Here is a 24,483-nt window from a genome sequence, read left to right on the forward strand (position 1 = left end):
TTCCAGCCACTCCAGTACACCATAAACTAAAAAGGGATATCTATATAATGCATAAGAATAACCTCCAGGTTAACCTCCTGACTCTGTCTGAAATCTCTCAGCCACTGAGATTTTATTTTGACTCATTTCTCTCTTTCCCCTTTTGGTCAAGAAGGCTTTCTCATTCCAATGATGCTAGGTTCTGACTCATCTCTGGGAGCAAGGTCCCATGTTGCCAGGCAGATTTATACCCCTGAGAGTTAAGTCTCATGCAGAGAGAGAGGCCACATCTGAGTAACAAAAGAGGTTCTCTGGGGGTGACTCTTAGGCATAATTATAAGTAGGCTTAGCTTCTCCTTTGCAGGAATAAGTTTCATAGAGGTGAGCCCCAAGATTGAGGGCTCAGCCTATTGAATTGGTTGTGCCCACTGCTTATGAGAATATCAGGAGTTTCCCAGATGAAGAAGTGTAATATTTCTTCCTTTATCCCCAGTCCCCCAAGGGGACTTTGCAGGTACATTTTTATTCTCTGCCCAGATTAGTCTGGGATATATCAGGATATCACACTAACCTGTACAAACCAAAAAAGATCTCATGCCCCATTGAAGATTCCATGTAATTATGGTGTTCAAGTAAACTGACGATACAAGTTAAATTAGATAATATGCTACCCAAAATATAAATTTTGCACCAAATCAGCATCCCCCTCCCACTTTGGTCTTGCACAGGGGCTGAAGTTTGAAAATATGGGCCATTTATCATCCTTTACCAACTATTCTGATTTACCTCAGTTCTATCCATATCAGCCTCATTCATACCTGTAGATGAAATCTGATCATTTTTCAGCTTTTTAAACAGTTGCTGAACGGGGTAATGCTGATTTTAATAGCTTCAGTGCTCTGAGTCTCAATCACCATTAAATTTTGAACATTTTCATTACTCCAAAAGCAATAAAAATAAAAATGAAAAAGCACACCCAAAACATTCCATACTTTCTACCCTCCCCCCCCATTTTATTTATTGATTTTCTCTTTATTTCCTTACTCATCTTACACTGGATAAAGTGCTAGTCATAAGGTTTTTACAGTCACATGGTCACACCTTAAAATCTATATAGTTATACAATCATCATCAAGAATCAAGGCTACTGGATCACAGTTCAGTGGTTTCATGCATTTCCCTCTAGTTACTCCAATAAACCAAAAACTGAAAAGGGATATATATATATAAGGCGTGAGAATAACCACCACAATGACCTCTTAACTCTATTTGAAATCTCTCAGCTATTGAAACTTTATTTTGTCTTTCATTTCTTTTCCCCTTTTTGGTCAAGAAGGCTTTCTCAATTCCACAATGTCAGGGCCAGGATCAACCCCGGGAATCATGTCCACACTACCAGGGAGATTTACACATCAGGGAGTCATGTCCCACATAACAGGGAGGGCAGTGAGTTTACCTGCAGCACTGGTTTAGAGAGAGGCCACATATGAGTAACAAAAGAGGTTCTCAGGGGGTGACTTTAGGCATTATTATAAGTTGGCTTAGCTTTTAACTTTTCCTTGCTTTTTCTTTTATTTCTGTAATATTCTAGATTATAATCATTGACAGAAAAATCTCCCTTTTTAATTTTCTTTTTCAAAATTGACTCATGTTGGGGGTGCAAGCATAGTTCAGTGATAGAATTCTCACCTGCCATGTGGGAGACCTGGGTTCAGTTCCCAGTCCATGCACTCTCCCCAAGACAAACCAAACACAAAAAATTTCAACAAATGGTGCTGCAATAATGGGAAACTTAGATGGAAAAATAATGAAATATGATCCCACCATACAGCATACCAAAAAAAAAAATTTACTCATCTTTTCATGAGTTTTTACTAATCCCTATACATCTTAGAATGAATTTATCATTTCTTAAAAAATTCCAGCTAACATTTTAAAATAGGATTGATTTGAACTTATAGATTAATTTGGGAAGAATTGACAACTTTACTCAAACTGTCTTATCCAAGAACATAGTTTAATTTTTTCAGAGCTTCTTTAATATCCTTTAATAGAACTTGAAAATGTTCAAGTTAAAGGTATTGTACCACATTTGTTGGATAAGTGGCTAAATATTTTATAATCTTTTGTACTATTGTGAATGGTAGTATGCTGTTTCTGGTTCATTATTGCTAGTATAGAAAAATAATATATCTGTTTTTCTGAATAAATTAAAAACCATAAATAAGCATTTAATTTTATCAAAGGTTTTATCGTACAATTCTTGGGAAAGTTGTGATTTTTCTCCTTTGATCCATTGATACGGTAAGTTACATTGTTACTGAAATAAAATCTGCTTGACTGTTTAATTCAGTTGAGTAATATTTATTTTCATCTACGTTTATCAGTAACGTGTTTTTTGTTCTGTCTTTATCTGATTTTGGAATAAAGAGTTAAGCAGCTTTTCTTCTTTTCCTATTTTAGGGAAAAATTTAATTGGTAAGAAGATTATCTGTTATTTGAAGATTTGGCAAAAATCACTGTAAAACCATAGAAGTCTAAAGCTTTTACCTGAGGGTAAGACCTTTAATTACCATTCTGTTTATTTATAGGTATTTCATCTGTTAATAGTTTATATGTCTTCTGCCAATTTTGGCGTTTTAATAAAATCCTTAAAATTATCTGTTGTTAAGTTTATTAGCCTATAATTGATCATGATATTCTATCTCTATTGTCTGTGTAGCTATCCCCTGATATTATTATGTAATTTGATTACCTGCATCTTCTTTTTTTTTTTTAATCAGTCTTCTTAGAGATTTATCCTGCTTAATCAAAACATTCAAAGCAAGTTTGAATGTTTTCCTGAAGCCACATTCAGCTGCTGGGTGCAGATATGAAATGTTTATAAATAAGATGGCAAAAAAACTTAATATAACTGAAATTACAATAAATGTAAATTAGTGAAATCCACCAATAGGAAGGCAGAAACTCAGGCTGGATTTTTTTGGACTGGATTTAAAAGTTAAGGTCCAGGAATATATTATCTATAACAGACATATGTGACATGAAAGGATATAGACAAGTTGAAAGTAAAGGCATATAAATAGATATTTCAGACTAATGTGAACAGAAAGACCAAAACAAAACCAAATAAAAAACCCAACCCCACAAACCAGTAGCTTGTTCATATGAGACTAATTCAAGTTAGAACTCAAGGCACAAGGTATTCTTAGGGAGAAAGCTAAGCAGTAGGCTTGGTGCAGACTATCAGGAGCTCAGCCAAGTGGAGATATCAAGTAGATGGCTGAATATATGGGATTGGAATTAGGGGCAAAGTTTAGAGGCAAAATCAAGGCTGGAGACAGAAATTTGAAGTCATCAGCACATATATGGTATTTAAAGCCATGAGACTGGGTGAGACCATCAAAGGAGTGTGGACAGGAGAGAGGAAAGATCCAAGGTCTAAACCCTGACCAAATGCAACATTTTGAGTTCAGGGGGATGAGAAGGGATCAGCAAAGAAGAGGCCAGAAACATAGGAGGTAAACTAGGAGAGTGTGATATTTTGGAAGCCATGTGAAGAAAAGTCTTTCAAAGGAGAGTGATCTGCAGTTTCCAATGTTGCTAATAGGTCAAATAAGATAAAGATTAAAAATTGACCATTGGATATAACAATGTGGAGGTTGTTGGTGATCTTACTAGGAGCAGGTCTGATGGTAGAGTAGGAACAAAGAGCTGATTAGAGCAAATTCAGGAGAGTAAAGAAGTTGGAGACAGTGAGTTTACATAGCTTTATCAAAGAGTTTTGTTGTAAAGGAAAGGAGAGAAATGGGATAGTAGCTGGCAGAGGAAGAGGGGCCAAGAGAGTTGTTTGTGTTTTTTTGAAAGTTTTGAAAAATAATATGTTAATTGAGGGGGGAAATGATGATACAGAGAAAGGGGAGAATTACTGAAGCACTGTCCTTGAATAGATGAAAGGAGGTGGGACCTAGTATACAAGTGGAGGGGCTGGCATTCCATAGGAGTCGGTTCATCTATAGGTAACAAGAGAGACAGTAGAATAGATAGGTATAGATGCAGATAGGTAAGGAGATGTGGTAGTGAAAGCATGTAGAGTTTTATAATGATTGCTTCAGCTTTCTCAGTGAAATAAGAAGCTAAGTCGTTAGCCAGGAATGAAAATGGGAGAGATCTTAGAGATTTGCGGAGATAGAAGAAGATAAAAAATTATTAACCAGGAATGTCAGAGTGGATGGATTAGGGAACTGTAGTATGTTTTGCAGGCAGCATTAAGGGGCCACTTGAGGTTAATGATTATTTAAAATTACACCAGTCAGCAAGTTTGGATGTTTTCTTGAAGCCACATTCAACTGCCGGGTGCAGATATGGAGTAGGCAAAAAGAAATGGATTTAAGCTGGGCGGTGCTCAGTGAAGTAGTACTACAAAGCAAGACAGGAACAAATGAGTTGGAGTTGAGTGTATATGCAAGGGACTGATGGTAATTACGTAATATGAAATTTAAGCTGGATAGTAAAGGATGTGAAGACCTGAAGGGATGAGGGACAGTAATAATCAATGATGTAGAGATCCCTGTGGAGATCAAAGGATTGTTGGAGTTGGGCTAATAGAGGGAGAGCTGAAAAAGTGATGATGTTTGGAGAATGAGAAATTTGAAACTGATATTATGGAAGGGTTGCAGTTTTGCTGCAGTGAGAAGGCCAAGAGTATGACTAATGGCTAAGGACTAATTCACTAAAGGAGAAGAAAACAAAACACTGGGAGGATCATATACATGAATATTGAAATTTCTAGGGATTATGACAAAAGTGCTGAATAGAGAGAGACAGTGAGCGAGGAGGAGGTAGATAACTGCAACAGAAAGGAGTAGTGGGTGATATATAGGCTAATGACATAAAATTTAAAGTTGGGTATTATTAGGGAGTTAGGGGATAATGATCAGGAAGCAGCATTGAGGAGTGAGCCTGAGGATAAGGTGTTAAACACATGGGAGTTAAACTAAGCATCACTTAAGAGGCTACAGGTGAGGCAGCATTATCGTGGGAGATCAAGGGGTCAGTTATTGCTTTATATATCGGAGATCATGTTGTTATAAACATCTATATTAATGATTGTGTATTCTTGATCTATTATCCATGATTACATATTCTTGATCTATTATTCTCATTTGCCCCTGATGATTTTTGCCTTAAATTCTGTTTTCTCTGATATTAAATGGCTGCTTGGCTTTCTTTTGGTTCATATTTGTCTGTTTCCATTCCTTTGTTCTAACTTGTCCTATTCTTTCTTTTAAATGTATCTCTTGTAGAAAATAAGTTGCTAGACCTTTTTTTAAAAAATTCAGTCTGATACTTTTATTTTTTTTCTCTGGTAAATTTAATATATTAAATTACTTCTATACTATAAATTTTTCTTCCATCTTAGTTTATATTTTCTTTCATTTTTTTCCCTTTGCATCTGAGGCAATTTGAAGCTGTTATGTGCCCCAGAAAAGGTCATGGTCTTTTTTTTGTATTGTGTAATATAACATAAATACTAAAAGGCAGTAGATTTCACAGACATTTTAACAATGGCTGTTCAACTCTGTTCTATGACAGATATCCCTGTTATAGAACAGATTTCAAAGTTTGGTATGGATTACAGTTCCACAATTTCAGGTTTTCCTTCTAGCTGCTCCAAGACACTGGAAACTAAAAAAATAATGATTCACTAGTTATGTTTGTTAAATCCTAACTGCTCTGTTATAACTCCTCCTTCTCCTTTGATCCTTCTCCCAATTGTTAGAGATATTTGGATTATGCCTATTCTAACTTTTTTCATGTTGAAAAGCGGTGTTGACAATATGAGATAAGGGGGTGAAACTGGTTGATGTTCTTGGAGATACTGGCACTTCAGGGTTTCAGGAATTATTTTGACCATCAGAAGGTTTTAGGTTTCTGAAAAGTAAACTTAGTGTATGCGACTTTTGTAGAATCTCAGATAGAGCCCTGGTTGTTCTTTAGGATTAACAGGAATGATATTGGGAGGGGGTTGGCAAAACATGGTAATTAGCAATATTTAGCTGAAGCTTGCATAAGTAGCCTCCAGAATAGCTCTCAACCCTATTTGAACTCTCTATAGCCACTGACACCTTATTCTGTTATATTTCTTCTCCCCCTTTTGGTCAGGAAGGCATTGTCGATCCCATAGTTCCAGGGCTAGGCTCATCCCTGGGAGTGATATCCCATATTTTCAGGGAGACTCACACCCCTGGAGGTCATGTCCCACATAGTGGGGAGGGTGGTGATTATCCTTGCAGAGTTGAGCTTAAAGAGAGAGAGGCAACATCTGAGCAACAAAAGAGGTTTTCTGGAAGTAACTCCTCAGCATAATTATAATTAGGCTTAGTTTCTCCATTATAGAAATAAGTTTCATAAGAGACAGCCTCAAGAGCAGGGTCTTGGCCTTTTATCTTGGGAGTCCCTAGTGTTTGAGAGAGTATCAGGGGTTTTGCAGGTGGGGAAATTTAATAGTAAGGCCATATTTGTTTAATCCATTCCTGTGGTTGCAGACCTGTTGTAGGTGGGAACTTTTGGTTAGGTTATTTCAATTGAGAAGTGAATCATCCCATTCAAGATGGATCTTAATCTTTTTACTGGGTTCCTTTATGGAACCCAGTAAAATATACATACAGAAACAGAGAGATAAAATTAAGAGAAGCTCATAGAGAAAATCACTGGAGAAGCTAGGAGAGGACTCACAGAAGCTCAGAGAGAAGGACGCTGGAACCAGAAGCTGAAAGCAATGAAACCCTGGAGCAAAAGACCAGCAGACGTCAGCCATGTGCCTTTCCATGGATGGTGGTACCCTGGATGCCAGCAGCCTGCCTTCAGAGCCCAGGTATTACCTAGTTGATACCTTGAGTTGGACATTTTCATGGCCTAAGAACTGTACATTGTAAGATAATAAGTCCTTATTGTAAAAGCCAACCAATTTTTGCTATGTTGTATTCTGGCAGCTTTAGCAAACTGAAACAACTTATTTCTCATTGCCTTGGATAAATAAACTTTTTTCCTATGGCTTTGAAAGGCATGCATTTCATGTTTGTTCTCCTACTGTTTACCACTAACTTGTTAAGATCCATACTTGTATTTATTTTTCCCAGGCAACTTATGAAACTTATCAGTACCTATCTGTATCTTCTCCCTTAGTAAGACAAATACTTTTATGCATGTTCACCTCCTACTAGACATTGCACCTTGCCCCGATGTTGTTAAATCTGGATTGCTTTTTTTAGACAGCAATAAACTTTAAAAAGTTATTTTCTCACTCACTTATATTTTATAGGATTTCCTAAATTTTTTTCTGTCTGATAGATTGCTTCCTCCAAGAATATTTATAAGGAAGGTCGCTATGTGATGATCCAATTGAGACCTTGCAGACCTGAGAATATATTTATGGTGCACTCACATTTAAATAATAGCTTAGCTGAATATAAAATTCATGTCAAAGTTTTCTTTTCTTACTTTGATGAGATGCTTTATTTTCTTCCTGGCTCTAACGTTCCTCTTGAGAAATCTGGTATCATTCTGATTCATTTCTTTTGTGGGTGAGCTGTTCTTCCTCATAGAAAGTTTTGTTTGTAGAACTCTTAATTTCATTAAAATATTACAGAGTATTCATTTTTCCATATCACCCCTATTTATCACCCCATAAGCCCTTTCAATATCAATTTTTCTTTGAAAGCTTTCAAATGTTTTTCATGCATTGTTTTCCCTCCGTTTACTTTTTCCTCACCTGTTGGGATTTCTATGCTATGAGCACTGTCATTTCTATGCTATTATCTGCATCATTTAAATTTAAAAAATTTTTTATTAGAGAAATTGTAGGTTTATAGAAAAAATCATGCAGAAAATACAGAGTTCCCATATATACCTTCTATTATTAACACTTTGCATTAATGTGGTAACTTTGTTAGAATTGATGAAAGAATATTATAATTGCACCTTAGCTATAATTCATATTCACATTAAGGTGTATTTTTCCATATACCACCCTATTACTAACATCCATTAGTGTGGTGCATTTATTATAATTCATGAAAGAACATTTTTATAATCGTACTGTTAGCTATAGTCCATCACTGACAATAGGGTTCATTGTGCTGTGAAATCCTATGTTTTTTCTTTTAATTTTAATTCTAGTAACATATATACAATTGAAAATTTCCACTTTTAGCCACAAACACTATAGAATTCAGTACTGTTAATTACACTCACAATGTGTTGCTATTATTACCACCATCCATTTCCAAAACTTTACAATCAATCCAAATAGAAATTCCACACAATTTTAGCATTAACTCCTCATTTCCTACCCCCAACCCAGACCCTGGTCACCTATATTCAAGATTCTAACTCTATGAGTTTGCTTATTCCGATTATTTCATATCAGTGAGATCATACAATATTTGTCCTTTTGTGTCTGGCTTATTTCACTCAACATGTTTTCAAGATTCATCCATGTAGTCACATGAATCAGAATGTCATTCCTTTTTAATGCTGAGTAATAGTCCATTGTATGTATATATCACATTTTAATTATCCATTCATTGATTGACAAATACTTGGATTGCTTTCATCCTGTGGCAATTGTGAATAATGCTACTATGAATATTGGTATGAAAATATCAGTTTAAGTCCTGCTTTCAATTATTTTGGGTCTATATCTAGTAGTGGGATTGCTGGGTCTTACAGTAATTCTATACTTAGCTTTCTGAGGAACTGCCAAACTGCTTCCACAATGGTGCACTATTTTAAATCCCCACCAGCAATAAATGAGTATTCCTCTTTCTGTACATCCTCTCCAACACTTGTAATTTTCTGGTTTTTGAATAATAACCATTCTAGTGGGTGTGAAATGGTATCTCATTGTAGTTTTGATTTGCATTTCCCTAATAGCTAATGGTGTTGAGCATCTTTCATGTGCTTTTAGCCATTTGTATATCCTCCTTGGAAAAATGTCTGTTCAAGTCTTTGCCCATTTTTAAATTGGGTTTTTGTCTTTTTATTGTTGAGTTGTAAGATTTTTTTTATATATTCTGGATATTAAACCCTTATCAGATATGTGGTTTCCAAATATTTCCTCCCATTGAGTAGACTGTCTTTTCACTTTCATGATAAAGTCCTTTGATGCCCAAAAGTTTTAAATTTTAAGGAGTTTCCATTTATCTATTTTTTTTATTTGTTACTTGTGCTTTGGAGGTAAAAATCTAAGAAATGATTGCCAAACAAATGATGCTTCCCTACATTTTGTTCTAGGAGTTTTATAGTCCTGCTCTTATATTTAGGTCTTAGATCTATTTTGAGTTAATCTTTGCACATGGTGTGAGATAGTGATCCTCCTTCATTCTTTTGCATATGGATATCCAGTTTTCCCAGAATTACCTGTTGAAGAAACTATTCTTTCCCCATTAAGTGGACTTGGCAGAAAGCAATTGGCCATAATGTGAGGGTCTATTTCTGAACCCACAATTCAATTCCATTTTTCTGTGTGTCTATCCTTTACCAGTACTGTGTTTTAGTCAGGGTTCTCTAGAGAAACAGAACCAACAGGAGAGATCTGTAAATATGAGATTTATAAAGTTGTCTCATGCAACTGTGAGAATGGAAGAGTTCAAAATCTGTAGGGCTGGCTGTGAAGCTGGCAGTTCCAATGAAAGGTCTGGATGAACTCCACAGAAGAGGTTCGTTGGCTGAAGAACCAGTGAAAGAGCCTCTCTTATTCCTTAAAAGCCTTCAACTGATTGGATTTTCTTGTTGTGGGGAACATGGCTTAGTTGATCAGAGATGTAATCGGCTTAGTTGATCGCAGATGTAATCAACCATAGATGCAATCAACTGACTGATGACTTAATACACCAGCCTTCAGGTTTATAAACCAGCCACAAAATATCCTTGCAGCAATGATCAGGCCAGTGCTTGCCTGACTAGACAACTGGGCATAATCAGTTGGCCAAGTTGACACCAGAATCTAACCATCACAAGTATCATGCGTTTTGACCACTGTACCTTTGTGATGTTTTCAAGTCAGGAAGTGTTAGTCCTCCAACTTCGTTCTTCTTTTCGAAGATGGTTTTGGCTATTTGGGGCCCTTCCCCTTCAAAATATATTTGATGCTTGACTTTATCATTTCTGCAAATTGACTGTTGGGATTTTGATTGGGACTGTGTTGAATATGTAATTCATTTAGGGTAGAATTGACATCTTGACAATATTTAGTATTCCAGTCCATGTGCATGGAATGTCCTTCCATACATTTAGGCTCTTTTTTTTTTTTTTTTTGGCATGGGCAGGCACTGGGAATTGAAACTTTACAAAGTATTGTAGTTTTCTGTGTATACATCTTTTACGTCTATGATTAAATTTATTCTTTTGGTTGCTATTGTAAATGGATTTTTTTTCTTGATTTCCCCCTCAAATCGCATATTACTAGTAGTTAGAAACACTACTGAGTTTTATGTGTTGATCTTGTGCCCCCCGCCCCCTTTGCAGAATAAATGTATTAGCTCCAATAGCTTTGTTAAAGTTTTTGGGGACTTTCTATATACAGAATCCTGTTGTCTGCAAATAGTGAGAGTTTTACTTCTTCCTTTCTAATTAGGATTCTTTTTATTTCTTTCTCTTGCCCAGTAGCTCTGGCTAGAACTTCCAGTGCAAATTGAATAACAGTGATGACGGGAATCCTTTTCTTGTTCTAAATCTTAGAGGGAAAGCTTTCAGTCTTTCACCATTGAGTATGATGTGACTGTGGGTTTTTCATATATGCCCTTAATCTTGTTGAAGAAGCTTTCTTCTATTTCTATCTTTCAAAGTGTTTTTATCAAGAAAGGATGCTAGATTTTGTCAAATGGCTTTTCGTATCAGTTGAGACAATCTGGCGTCTTTTCCCCTTCATTCTGTTGATGTGTGGTTCATTGCATTACCTGATTTTCTTTTGTTGAACCACCCTGGGATAAATTCTACTTGATCATGGAGTATAATTCTTTCTTTTAACTTTTTTATTGTATAGTATAACATATATACAAAGCAAAGAAATAAAAATGCAAGTTTTCAAAGCACTCTTCAACAAGTAGTTACAGAACAGATCCCAGAGTTTGTCATAGGCTACCATATAATCCTCTCAGATTTTTCCTTCTAGCTGCTCCAGAATTATAGGAGGCTAGAAGGCATAAATATTTATCACCACAATCAACCTCTTTTCTTTCTTTTTTTGTGAAAAATAGCATACATACAAAAAGCAATAAATTTCAAAGCACAGCACTACAATTAGTTGTAGAATATACTTCAGAGTTTGACATGGGTTACAATTCCACTATTCTAGGTTCTTACTTCTAGCTGCTTTAAGATATTGTAGACCAAAAGAGATATCAATTTAATGATTCAGCATTCATACTCATTTGTTAAATCCTATCTTCTCTGTATAACTCCACCATCACCTTTGATCTTTCTATCCCTCTCTCTAGAGGTGTTTGGGCTATGGCCATTCTAACTTTTTCATATTGGAAGGGTCTGCCACTAATATGGGATAGGAAAATGGAACAATCTGATGTTCTGGAGAGGCTGGGCCCTCCAGGTGTCAGGATTTATCTGGTCCAGGGACCCATCCAGAGGTTGAAGGTTTCTAGAAAGTTACACTAGTGCATGGAACCCTTGTGGAATCTTATATATTGCCCTAGGTGTTCTTTAGGATTGGCTGGAATGGTCCTGTTTGGGGTTTGGCAAGTTATGATAGGTAGCAATGTCTAACTGAAGCTTGCATAACAGCAACCTCCAGAGTAGCTTTCGACTCTATTTGAACTCTCTCTGCCACGAATACTGTTATAGTTTGCTAGCTGCTGGAATGCAATACACCAGAAACGGGATGGCTTTTAAAAAGGGAATTTAATAAGTTGCTAGTTTAAAGTTCTAAGGCTGAGAAGATGTCCCAATTAAACAAGTCTATAGAAATGTCCAATCTAAGGCATCCAGGGAAAGATACCTTGATTCAGGAAGGCCGATGAAGTTCAGAGTTTCTCTCTAATCTGGAAAGACACATGGTGAACATGGCATCATCTCCTAGCTTCTTCTCCTGGCTTCCTGTTTCATGAAGCTCCCCGGAAGGCATTTCCCTTCTTCATCTCCAAAAGTTGCTGGCTCGTGGACTCTGCTTTTCATGACTATGTCATTCTGCTCTGCTCTCTCTGAATCTCTTTCATTCTCCAAAATGTTTCCTCTTTTATAGGACTCCAGAAACTTAGCAAGACCCACCCAAATCGGTGGAGATATGTCATCACCTAATCCAGTTTAACAGCCACTCATGATTAAATCACATCTCCAGGGAGATGATCTGATTACAGTTTCAAACATACAGTATTGAATAGGGATTATTCTGCCTTTATGATATGGGATTGTGATTAAAACATGGTTTTTCTAGGGGACATACATCATTTCAAACCAGCACAAATACTTTATTAGTTACACCTCTTTTCCCCATTTTGGTCAGGATGAAATTGTTGATCCCACGGTACCAGGGCCAGATTCATCCCTTAGAGTCATCTCCCATGCCACCAGGGAGACTTTCACACCTGGATGTCATGTCCCACGTAGGAGGGAGGGCAATGATTTCACTTGCAGAGTTGGGCTTAAAGAGAGAGAGGGCACATCTGAGCAACAAAAGGGGTCCTCCAGAAGTATAGGCATATCTATAGGTAAGCTAAGCTTCTCCATTACCTACATAAGCTTTACAAGAGTAAGCCTCAAGACCAAGGGCGTGGCCTATTGTTTTGGGTGTCCCTACAGTTTGACACAGTATCAGGGGGTTCCCTGTTGGTAAAGTTTAATAGTTCCATATTTTTTCTCCCATCCCTCAAGGGACTTTGCTAATACTTTTTTGATTATATGCTTAATATACTCTAGGATGTATGCAGGCATTATATTAGTCTATACAGGATTAAAGGACCTATTTCTTATTCTGAGCCCCCTATGTTTCAGTTGTTCAAATGAGCTATACAGATAGGTTGAGTTACAAAAAATTTTGGTTCCAGACCAAATAAGTCTTTCTTCCTTTGGTCTCAAAGAGTGTGTGTGATTCTAAAATAATAGACAATGTCTTCCTTACCCCTGTGTTCTGAATTACTTTAACCTCAACCTGATCAGCTTTGTTCTTTTCTCTAAATATGCAGATATATATATCTATCTATCTATATCTATCTATCTATCTATCTATCTATCTATCTATCTATCTATCTATCTATCTATAAAACAGCTTCTTGAAATCCACAAATAATATATTACCACTCCGGACTAAATACGTCTGCTATAAAAGCTTACAATCTAGGCCCTTGCTTTCTTGTAAGCATTTTCTAAAGGTGCCCATACCATTCTTGTTCTTTTGTTTCTGGCTTATTTTGTCTCTCACCAAATGTCCCACATGTTCATTTACATCGTTGCATGCCTCATGGCTTTGTTCCTTTTTTTGTAGCAGCACATTTGTTCATAAGTATATACCATCGTTCGCCAATCTACTTCTCAGTGCATCCTTCAGCCACCTGCATTCATCAAGGATCATGTATAGTGCCCAAAGTCCACAGTCCATCAACACTCTCAATTTTAGATAATTTCATTGTTCCCAAGAGAAAGAAAACCGATAAACACACCCTTGCCAAACAAGCAATCTAAACCTCCTCTTAACTCTTGTCCCTCCCCCCATTATTTACCTCTGCTTTGCTGTGGTAGTATTGATGCTTTCCTTTTAACATAGCGCGTAGCATGGTATAGCAGTTTTCCCCCCTGTACCCTAGACTTATCTTGTTCATCCTCAATGTGGCAATATTACTTACAGACCCACTAGAGAACCACTTTCACTTCTATCTATTCCCTTACAGTGGAGTTCAACCTCATTAGCTAACCGTTCACCCATCTCTAGCTTCTATGTATCTCTGAGTCCCCTATATTCTATATTATAAGCCTCTGATTTTACCTTTACCATAGCCATAAAAGTGGAATTATACAGTATCTATCCTTTTGTACCTGGCTATTTCACTCAGCATTATGTCCTCAAGGCTCATCCATCTTGTCATGTGCTTCAGGACATCATTTCATCTTACTGCTGCATAATATTCCACCATATGTATATACCACATTTTGTTAATCCACTCTTCTGTTGATGGGCATTTGGTTTGTTTCCATCTTTTCGTGATTGTGAATAATGCTGTTATTAACATCAGTGTGCAAATATCCATTTGTGTCAATGCTTTCAGCTCTTCTGAGTATGTACCAAGTAGTGCTATTGCTGGGTCATAGACAACTCAATATTTAGCTTCCTAAGGAACCATCCTTGCATTCCTGGTATAAACCCCACTTGGTCATGGTGCATAATTCTTTTAATGTGTTGTTGAATTCGATTTGCTTATATTTTGTTGAGAATTTTTGCATCTATGTTCATTCCCTAATGATTGGCCTGTAGTTTTCCTTTCTTATAGCATCTTTACCTAGTTTTGGTAATTAAAATTATATTAGCTTCATAAAATGAGTTAGGTACAGTTCCTTTTTCCTCAATTTTTTGGAAAAGTTTGAGCAGGATTGGTGTTAATTCTTTCTGGAATGTTTGATAAAATTCCCCTGTGAAGCCATTTGGCCCTGGACTTTTCTTTGTAGGAAGATTTTTGATGACTGATTGAATCTCTTTACTTGTAATTGGCTTGTTGTGATCTTCTATTTCTTCATGAGTCGATGTAGCTTGTTTGTGTGTTTCCAGGAATTTGTCCATTTCATCTAAGTTGTCTAGTTTGTTGGCATACAGTTGTTCATAGTATCCTCTTATGATTTCTTTTATTTCTTCAGGGTCTTCTTATTTACATCCACTCTCTCTTTTTCTTTGTCAGCCTTGCTAGTGGCCCATCAATTAAATTGATTTTTTCAAAGAACCAACTTTTGGTTTTATTGATTTTTTCTGTTGTTCTTTTGTTCTCCCATTCATTTAACTCTTCTTTAATCTTTGTTATTTCTCTTCTATTTGCTTTGGGGTTAGTTTGCTGTTCTTTCTCAAGTTCCTCCAGGTGAGCAGTTAAGTCCTTGATTTTTGCTGTTTCTTCTTTTAATATAGACAATTAGGGCAATAACTTTCCCTCTCAGCACAGCCTTTGCTGCATCCCATAAGTTCTGATAAGTTGTATTCTCATTTTCATTCGTCTTCAGATAGCTACTGATTTCTCTAGCAATTTCTTCTTTGACTCACTGGTTGTTAAGAGTGTGTTAGTCTTGGGTGGGCCACGGTGGCTCAGTGGCAAGAACGCTTGTCTGCCATGCCAGAGGACCTGGGTTCGATTCCCAGTGCCTGCCCATGTAAAAAAAAAAAAGACTGAAAAAAAAAGAGTGTGTTAATCTCCATTTATTTGTGAAAGTTCTCGTTCTTTTGTGGTTATTGAGATCCAGCTTTATTCCATTGTGATCAGAGAAAGTGCTTTGAATAATTTCAGTGTTTTTAAATTTATAAAGACCTGTTTTGTGCTCCAACGTATGATTGATCCTGGAAAATGTTCCATGAGCACTAGAGAAGAATTTATATATCCTTGTGTTTTGGGGTGCAATGACCTATATATGTCTATTAGGTTTAATTCATTTATCAAGTTGTTTAACTTCTCTATTTCCTTGTTGATCTTCTGTCTGGTTGTTTCTGTCTATAGAGGGGAGTAGTGTATTGAAGTCTCCTACTATTATTGTTGAAACATCTATCACTCACTTCAGTTTTGCCAATGTCTGTCTCGTACTTTGGAGCTCCCTGACTGGGGACGTAAACATTTATGATTGTTATATCTTCTTGGTGAATTGTCCCTTTAATTAATATATAGTGTCCTCTTTGTGTCTTACAATGTCTTTACATTTAAAGTCTATTTTGTCTGATATTAGTATAGCTACTCCTGCTTTGTTTTGGTTAATACTTGTGTGGAAATTTTTTTCCCATCCTTTTTCTTTCAATCTATTTGTATCCTTGTGTCTAATGTGAGTCTCTTTAAGCAGCATATAGCTGTATTGTATTCCTTAATCCATCCTGCCAATCTGTATCTTTTAATTGGTAAGTTTAGTTCATTAATATCCAAAGTTATTACTGAAAAGGCATTTCTTGAATCCACCATCTTATCTTTTTTATTTTATTTGTCAGATCTGTGTATTCTTTTCCCTTTTTCTCTTTTTATCCTTCAAGTTACCCTTAGTGGTACTCTTCAATTCTGTGCCATCCTCCAGACCTCCCTCTTCTGTCTTTTTTTTTCAACTGGCAGAACTCTCTTTAGTATTTCTTGCAGGGCTGGTCTCTTGTTGACAAATTCTCTCAGGATTTGTTTGTGAAAATTTTAATCTCTCCCTCAGTTTTGAAGGACAATTGGCTGGGTACAGAATTCTTGGCTGGAAGTTTTTCTCTTTCAGGATCTTAAGTATATCATATCACTGCCTTCTTGCCTCCATGATGCCAGTTGAGTAATCTAAACTCATTCTTATGTGGTTTCCCTTGTATATAGTAGATTGAATTTCTCTTGCTGCTTTCAGAATTTTCTGCTTCTCTTAAACATTTGACAGACTGATTAGTATGTGTCTTGGGGAAGGCTTATTTGGATTTATTCTGTTTGGAGTTTGTTGGGCTGCTTTTACTTGTGTATTTATGTCCTTTATAAGGGTTGGGAAATCTTCTCCCATTATATCCTCAACTACTCTTCCTAGCCCTTAACACCTCTCTTCCTCCTTCTGAGATGCCAATGATCCTTATATTTGTGTGCTTTGTTCTGTCAATTATTTCCCTGAGATCCAATTACAATTTTTCCATCTTTTTTGCCATTTGCTGTTTTGAGTGTTTAAAATCAGTTATCCTGTACCTCTAGATTGCTTATTCTTTCTTCTGTCTCTTCATATCTGCTGTTGTGTGCCTCTAGTATATTTTTTATTTGGTCAACAGAGTCTTTAATCTTTGTAATATCTACTATTTTTCTATTTAGTCTTTCAAATTCTTCTTTATGCTCTTCTTTTGTCTTCTTGATCTCCTTCATGTCATTGGCCACTTGTTCTATTATGTAGAGTTAATATGAACATCTTTGATTAGTTGTTCCAATGTCTGTATCTCCTCTGGTATTTTAATGTGGTAGTTAGGCTGGGCTTTATCTGTCTGCATTATGATATGCTTAGTGATCTTCAATCGTTTTCGTCACATGTAAGTATCTTTATTGATTTACTTTGGGAGTTGATTTCCTTCAGTAGCCTAAAGCCTTGTGCTTGCGGGGTGGATATGTAGGGTATGGGGCAGAGCACAGCAGTGCAGTGATGCATTGCAGCACAGATATAGGCGCAGGTGTGAACATGGGCACCCAGCGGCCTGGGAGGATGTAGCTGTGCAGGTCTGGGGGGCATAAACCTGGTGTGCGCTGGTCTAGGGCATGGGGCCCTTTGTGCCCATGTGCAGAGCAATGGCAATGGGTCCGCATTATGTCTTCATGGGCTGGGGGTGGATGTGACCCAGCTGCACAGGTCAGTGCTTTTTCAGTGCTAGGAAGTGTGACTGAGGGACCTGCACATGCGTGGGTCTAGGAGTGCCATAAACTGATGTGCAGAGCTCAGGGGGGAGGCGGGTGTAGCCTGGATATGGAGGCAAGTGCTAGCAGCCCTTGTGCACCAGCAACAACCTTCAGGGAGCAGAAAGGAGGCAGTGCTTAGGAGGAGTGCAAGAAAGGTGGGTTGGGCTGCACTTGGGGTGGGGGTGTGGAATGGGTATGTGTGCTGGGGGTTGGTGGGGCAGGGGCGCTTGGATTGTGGGGAGTGAGGGTGGGTGATGGGGTTCATGCGGGTGGGGTGTGGGGTGAGTCGCGGGCCATGGGGCTGTGCTGGTGAGGGTAGCACATTCAAGGAATGCAGCCTGGCTTACTTCCTAGTCCCTGTCTCCTCTCAGTGCACTACTGTGGGCTCCATGCTTCCACATTAGGTTCCAGTTTTCTGCTTCTCAGTTCCTCAGCTTTTGCAACCAAGGCCATCCTACCTGGTGCAGAAGGCTCTCCCAGGTCAATTACACTCTTGAATCACCATCTCGGTTACCCTTCTGTCCCTTTTCTAACTTTTCCTTGGAGCAGGACTGAACTCCATCTACCCTATTTGGCCATCTTCCCAGAACTCTGGTGTATAATTCTTTAATGCACTGTTGGATTTGATTTGCTAGTATTTTGTTGAGGATATTTGCATCTACATTCATAAAAGATATTGGAATTTTATTTTCTTGTAATATCTTTATCCAGCTTTGGTTTTAGGGTGAAGTTGGCCTCATAGAATGCACTGAGGGGTATTCCCTCCTTTTCAGTTTTTTTGGAAGGGTTTTAGCAGGATTGGTGTTAAATACTGGATTTTTAAATAGAATCTCCACATGGAGCCATCTTGTCCTGGGCCTTTCTTTGTTAAAAAATTTTTCATGACTGATTCAATCTCTATTTGTAATTGGTCGTTGAAATCTTCCCTTTCTTCTAGAATCAGGATAGGTTATTTGTGTGCTTCTAGGAATTTATCCGTTTCATCTAGGTTGTCTAATTTGTTGGCATACAGTTGCTCATAGTATCCTCTTGTGAACATTTTTATTTCTGTGGGGTCAGTAGTAATGTCCCTCTTCTCATTTCTGATTTAATTTATTCGCATCCTCTCTCTTTTTCTTTCTCAGTCTAGCTAAAGGTTTGTCAATTTTATTGATCTTTTCAAAGAACCAGCTTTTGGTTTTATTAGTACTCTGTTTTTAAAATTTTCTATTTCATTTATTTCTGCTCTAATCTTTATTTCTTTCCTTCTACTTGCTTTTAGTTTAGTTTGCTGGGTTTTTTTTCCAACTTCCTACAGATGTCCAGTTAGATCTTTGATTTTAGCTCTTTCTTCTTTTTTAATGTAAGAGTTTAGGAATATAAATTTCCCTTTTAGCAGTGCCTTCCCTGCATCTTATAATTTTGATATTATAGGATGTCTATAATATCCTAGCTGTCTTCTTGTTTTCATTCGTCTCAACATCTTTATTGATTTCCTTTATGATTTCTTCTTTGACCTATTTATTGTCTAAAAATGGGTTATTTAGCTTCTATACATTTGCAGGTTTTCCAGTTCACTGTCTGTTTTTGATTTTTAGCTTCATTCCATCGTGGTCTTAGAAGATACTTTTAAATTTCAGCCATTTTAAATTTACCAAGACTGTATTTCTACCAACATACATTTGATCTTGGAGAATGATCCAAGAATCCTTGAGAAGAATGTATATTTTGCTGTTTGGGGCTCAATGTTCTGTATATTAAACTGTTAAAGATAGTTCATTTATCATTTTATGCAAGTTCTCTGTTTCCTTATTGATCATTATTTAGATGTTCTATCTATTCATGCGAGTGGTGTACTGAAGTCTCCAGTTATTGTAGAGATATCTATTTCTCCCTTCAACTTTGCTAATGTTTGCCTCATGTATTTTGGAGCACCCTGGCTAGGTACATAAATATTTCAGATTGTTGTTTGTTCTTGGTGGATTTTTAAAATTTTTTATTAATATGTAGTGTTCTTCCTTGTCTCTTGACTTAAAGTCTATTTTGTCTGGTATTAATATAGCTATCCCAGCTGTCTTTTGGTTAGTATTTGAAAGGATTACATTTCCCATCCTTTCACTTTCAACCTATTTGAGTCTTTGGGTCTAAAGTGAGTCTCATGTAAATAATATATCGTTGGATCATGTTTTTTGGTCCATTCTGCCAATCTGCATCTTTGTTTGGGGAGTTAATCCATTAACATTCAGTGTTATTACTATAAAGGCAGTACTTACTTTAGCCATTTTGTCCTTTGGTTTTTCATATCATATCATATCTTTTTGTTTGTTTGTTTCTCTTTTTCTTTATTGCAAGCTCCTTTTTTGTACAATTGATCTTTTGTAATGTTTCTGACTCGTCCCTTTCTAATTTCCAGTTCTGTATTTTTTTCCCCAATACTTTCTTTGTGGTTATCTTGGGGCTTGCATTACACAACCACAGCCTATAATCTACTAACTTGAAAAGACACCAACTTACCTTCAATAGCACATATATTCTCTGATTCTGTAATTGTCTGTTTTCTTCTCTTATGTTGTTTTTGTCCCACTTTACATCTTTATATTTTGTGTGTCCATTATAAAGAAATAGGGATTTTTCTTGTTCAATTGTATTTGAACTCTTATAAGAATTAAAGTGTAAAGTTATATGTTGGGGATAAAGTTCTTTCAGTTTTCCTTTTACCCTTTTAGTTACATTTACTGAAAATCTTTACGTCTTAGAGCTATGAAGCTATGAAAATCAGCATTACCCCATACAACAACTGTTTCAAAAGTTGAAAACGTGATCAGCCTTTGACTAGAGATATGAATGAAGTTGATCTGGATCGGACTAAGGTAAATCAGAATACTGGGTTAAGGATGATATTGACTATTTAAAACTTCAACTTCTGTTTGAGACAAGGAAGGAATGTTTATTTGGTGCAAAATTTATATTTTTGGTAGCACATTATCTAATTTAACTTGTTTAGTCAGTTTATTCCATAATTACATGGAATCTTGAATATGGAGTGAGATCTTGTTGGCTTGTACGGGTTAATGTGATGCCCTGATACATCCCATAGTAATTTGGGCAGAGTATAAAAAGTATTCGTAAAGTCTCCTTTGCAAACTGGGGAGAAAGGAGGAAATATTAAACTTCCCCATCTGAGGAATTCTAATATTCTTGCAAACAGTGGGTACAACCACTGAGCCCTCAATATTGGGGGTTTCCCCTATGAAACTTATTCCTGCAAAGGAGAAGCTAAGCCTACTGATAATTATGCCTAAGAGTCACCCCCAGAGAACTCCTTTTATTGCTCAGATGTGGACTTTCTCTGTAAGCCAACAAGGCAAGTGGACTCACTGCTCTCCCCCGTCGTGACTCCCAGGGGTATAAATCTCCCTGGCAATGTGAAACATGACTCCTGGGAATAAGCCAGCACCTATCGTGGCATTGAGAAAGGCTTCTTGGCCAAAAAGGGGAAGAGAGAAATGAGACAAAATAAAGTTTCAGTGGCTGAGAGATTTCAGAGTTGAGAGGTTATCCTGGAGGTTATTCTTATGCATTATATAGATATCCCTTTTTAGTTTATGGGTGTTTTGGAGTGGCTGGATGGGAGTACCTGAAACTGTTGAACTGTATTCCAGTAGCCCTGATTCTTGAAGATGACTGTATAACTATCTAGCTTTTACAATATGACTGTGTGATTTTGGAAACCTTGTGCCTGATGCTCCTTTTGTCCAGGGTATGGATAAATGAAAAACAAAAAAAACCAAACAAACAAATGAACAAAGAATAAAATTAAATAAATAACAGTGGGAAACAAAGGGTAAAAATTGGGTATATTGAAATACTGTGGGTCAATGAGAGGGAGGATAAGGGGTATGGGATATATGGGTTTTTTCTTTTTTCTTTTTCTTTTTTCTGGAGTGATGAAAATGTTCTAAAAATTATCTTGATGAAGAACACACAACTGTGTGATGACGTTTTAAGCCATTTGTTGTATACTTTGGATGGACTCTAGGGTGCATGAAAACATCTCAATAAAAATATTTTTTTAAGAAAAGATCTTTACTAAGCATACCTGCTGTTATACCCAAGAGATACTTCTTTTGTTGCTCAGATGTAGCCTTCCTCTCTCTAAGCCAAACTCTGCAAGGAAAATCATTACCCTCCGCACTACATGGGACATGACATCCTGGGGTAAAAGTTTCCCTGACAACGTGGGGCGTGACTCCCAAGGACAAGCCTGGCCCTGGTACCATGGGATGGATAATGCCTTCCTGACCAAAAGGGGGGAAAGAAGTGTAACAAGTGGCTAAGAGAGTTCAAATAAGGTATCAGTGGCTAAAAGAGTTCAAATAGAGTTGAGAGGCTATTCTGGGGGCTACTCTTATGCAAGCTTCAGCTAGATTTTGCTAATTACCATGATTTGCCAAACCCCAGCAAAAACCATTCCTGTTGACCCTAAAGAACACCTTGGGCTTTTTCTGAGGTTCTACAAAAGTTCCATGCACTAAGATTACTTTCCAGAAACCTACAACCTCCAGATGGTTCCTAGGCCAAACAAGTCCTGAAAACCCAGAAGGGCCAGCCACTCCACGAACAGCAACTAATTCCATTCCCCTATCACATATTATCAACACCCCTTTTCAACACGAAAAAGCTAGAATAGGCATAGCCCAAATACCCCAAAAGAGTGGGAGAAAGATCAAAGGATAAGGAGGAATTATAACAGAGAAGATAAGATTTAACCAATGACTATGACTGCTGAATCATTATATTGATATTTCTTTCAGTCTCCAGAGTCTTGGAGCAGCTAGAAGGAAAAACCTAAAATTGTGGAACTGTAACCCAAACCAAACTCTGAAATCTGTTCTATAACTATTTGCCACAGTTTACTTTGAAATTTATTGGGGTTTTTTTTGTATATATATTTCACAATAAAAAATGTTTAAAAGAACACATTTTTTAAAAAGTTCCTTACTTCTACTGCTTTAAGCCACTCTCTCCTGTCTTTTCCTTTCAACCTTTAGAACTATCTTTAGCAATGCTTTCAGAGCAGATCTTTTTTGAGGAACTGTCTCAGTTTCTGTTTATCTGTGATTGTTTTAAACTTCCCTAATTTTTGAAGGACAGTTTTGCTGATAAAGAATTTTGGGCTAGCAGTTTTTCTCTTTTAGTACCTATAATATATCATACCACTGCCTTCTCACCTCCATGGCTTCTGATGGGAAATCGGGACTTAATCTTATAGATCTTACGTGATGAATTGCTTTTCTCTTTTTACTTTCAGAATTATCCCTTAACCTTTGGCATTTGATATTTTCATTAGTGTGTCTTGGAGTAGGTCTATTGGGTTAATTCTGTTTGGAGTACGTTGTGCTTCTCAGACATGTATATAAATGTTTCTCCTAAGAATTGGGATATTTTCAGCCATTATTTCCTCAAATGGTATTTCTGCTCCTTTTCCTTTCTCTTCTCTGCCTGGAATTCCCATTATGTGTATATTGATACACTTCATGATGTCACTCAAGTCCCTCAGAGACTGCTCAATTTTTTCTATTATTTTTTCTGTCTGTTCTTCTCACTATATGTTTTCAATTGTCCTGTCTTCCAGTTTTCTTATTCTTCTGCCTGTTCAATTTTGCTGTTGTGTGCCTCTAGTGTATTTTTAATCACCTCTAGTGTGACTTTTATCCCCATAATTTCTGCTATGTTTCTTTACAAACTTCCAAATTTTTCTTTATGCCCACACATTTTCTTCTTAATATCCTGTGCTCTGTATCTGCAATTAATTTATTTCTATCTGTATTTTCCTTCAGGGCCTTGAATTGATTCAGGAGATTTGTTTGAACTTCTTTGATTAGCTGCCCAAATTCTGTCTCTTCTGAAGTTTTAGTTTATTCCCTTGATTCAGCCATCTCTTCCTGTTTCTTAGTATGGCTTATAATTTTTGTTGATGCCTGGAAATTTCATTATTTGGATGTGTTAACTCTTTGGTACAGTTTCTCCCTCTTGCCTAGGGTTTTATTTTGATGGGCTTTGTGTTAAGGCTCTTCTTTGAGACTTGTTTCAATTTATTCCAGTCCTTTATAGCAGCCTGTGTTTAACTGTTCAGATTTTCTCAGCTCTTCTGCATCTGAATCTTGCCCCAGATATACAGTATAATTTTTAAAGTTGCCATTTTGTGTGTAGTTGTTTCACCTCCAGGAGAAATCTTCCTTTCCTCTGTTCCTTCTCCAGGAATATTGATCTGTTTTGCTTGTTTATGTGCATTTTTCTCCTCGGTTCCTGTGATTTGTTTAAATTCTTTCCCTCATTCACTGGCCCCCTTACATTATACTTTCTAGTTCCAGGATCCACACTGTCTCACAGCAGTTTAGTTCTCGCCCCCTTCTTTTTCCATGAGGCTTTTTTTTTGCCTCTAGTTTCTTCCCCATTAGAGTATCCCACCCCAGGAAGCTAGATGGAGTCAATCCAGAAAGATCCGTTTTGCATATTCTGGATTGTCTGCAACAGTTCTTCCATGGACTTTATTTTCCGTGGAGCACTTTTGTTTGTGACACTCCTCAACAACTTGTATTTAACTCTGGGTCTCTGCAGACTTGGAAATTCACGTGTGCATATGCATGGGGTTCTAATTTGCTACTGTGAGTGACTCTATAGTTGCATCTGTTTCAGGAGGGGCCCAGGCCATGTGCCTCTGTGTGACTCTTAATCTGCATAGGACCAAGTGAGGGGAAGAGGGTCAGGACTGGCATATCTAGAACATAAATCTGCTACCTGATTTTGGTGGGTTTTTTTTCTTTTTCTTCAATTTAGTTTGTGGAGTCCTTCTCCTGTCTCTATCATACTCCAGAGTTTGAAGCAATTGGAATTTGTCCTTTTATTATTTGAGTCTAAGAGTAGACTCTTCTAGAGGATGTCTTAT

At 37.1% G+C, this 24,483-nt stretch overlaps 1 long non-coding RNA gene across 2 annotated transcripts in view; it reads left to right on the plus strand.

Moving 5' to 3' along the window:
• The window catches only part of LOC143691812 (uncharacterized), a 90,977-nt gene that overhangs the window by 8,376 nt on the left and 58,118 nt on the right, over positions 1 to 24,483 (plus strand). For both annotated transcript variants that reach the window (XR_013179697.1, XR_013179698.1), the window contains exon 3: positions 2,443 to 2,535. This is a non-coding gene — a long non-coding RNA (uncharacterized LOC143691812). The remainder of the gene's footprint in view (positions 1 to 2,442; positions 2,536 to 24,483) is intronic.

This window comes from Tamandua tetradactyla, chromosome 7 (assembly GCF_023851605.1).
Source record: "Tamandua tetradactyla isolate mTamTet1 chromosome 7, mTamTet1.pri, whole genome shotgun sequence".
Lineage (NCBI taxonomy): Eukaryota > Metazoa > Chordata > Mammalia > Pilosa > Myrmecophagidae > Tamandua > Tamandua tetradactyla.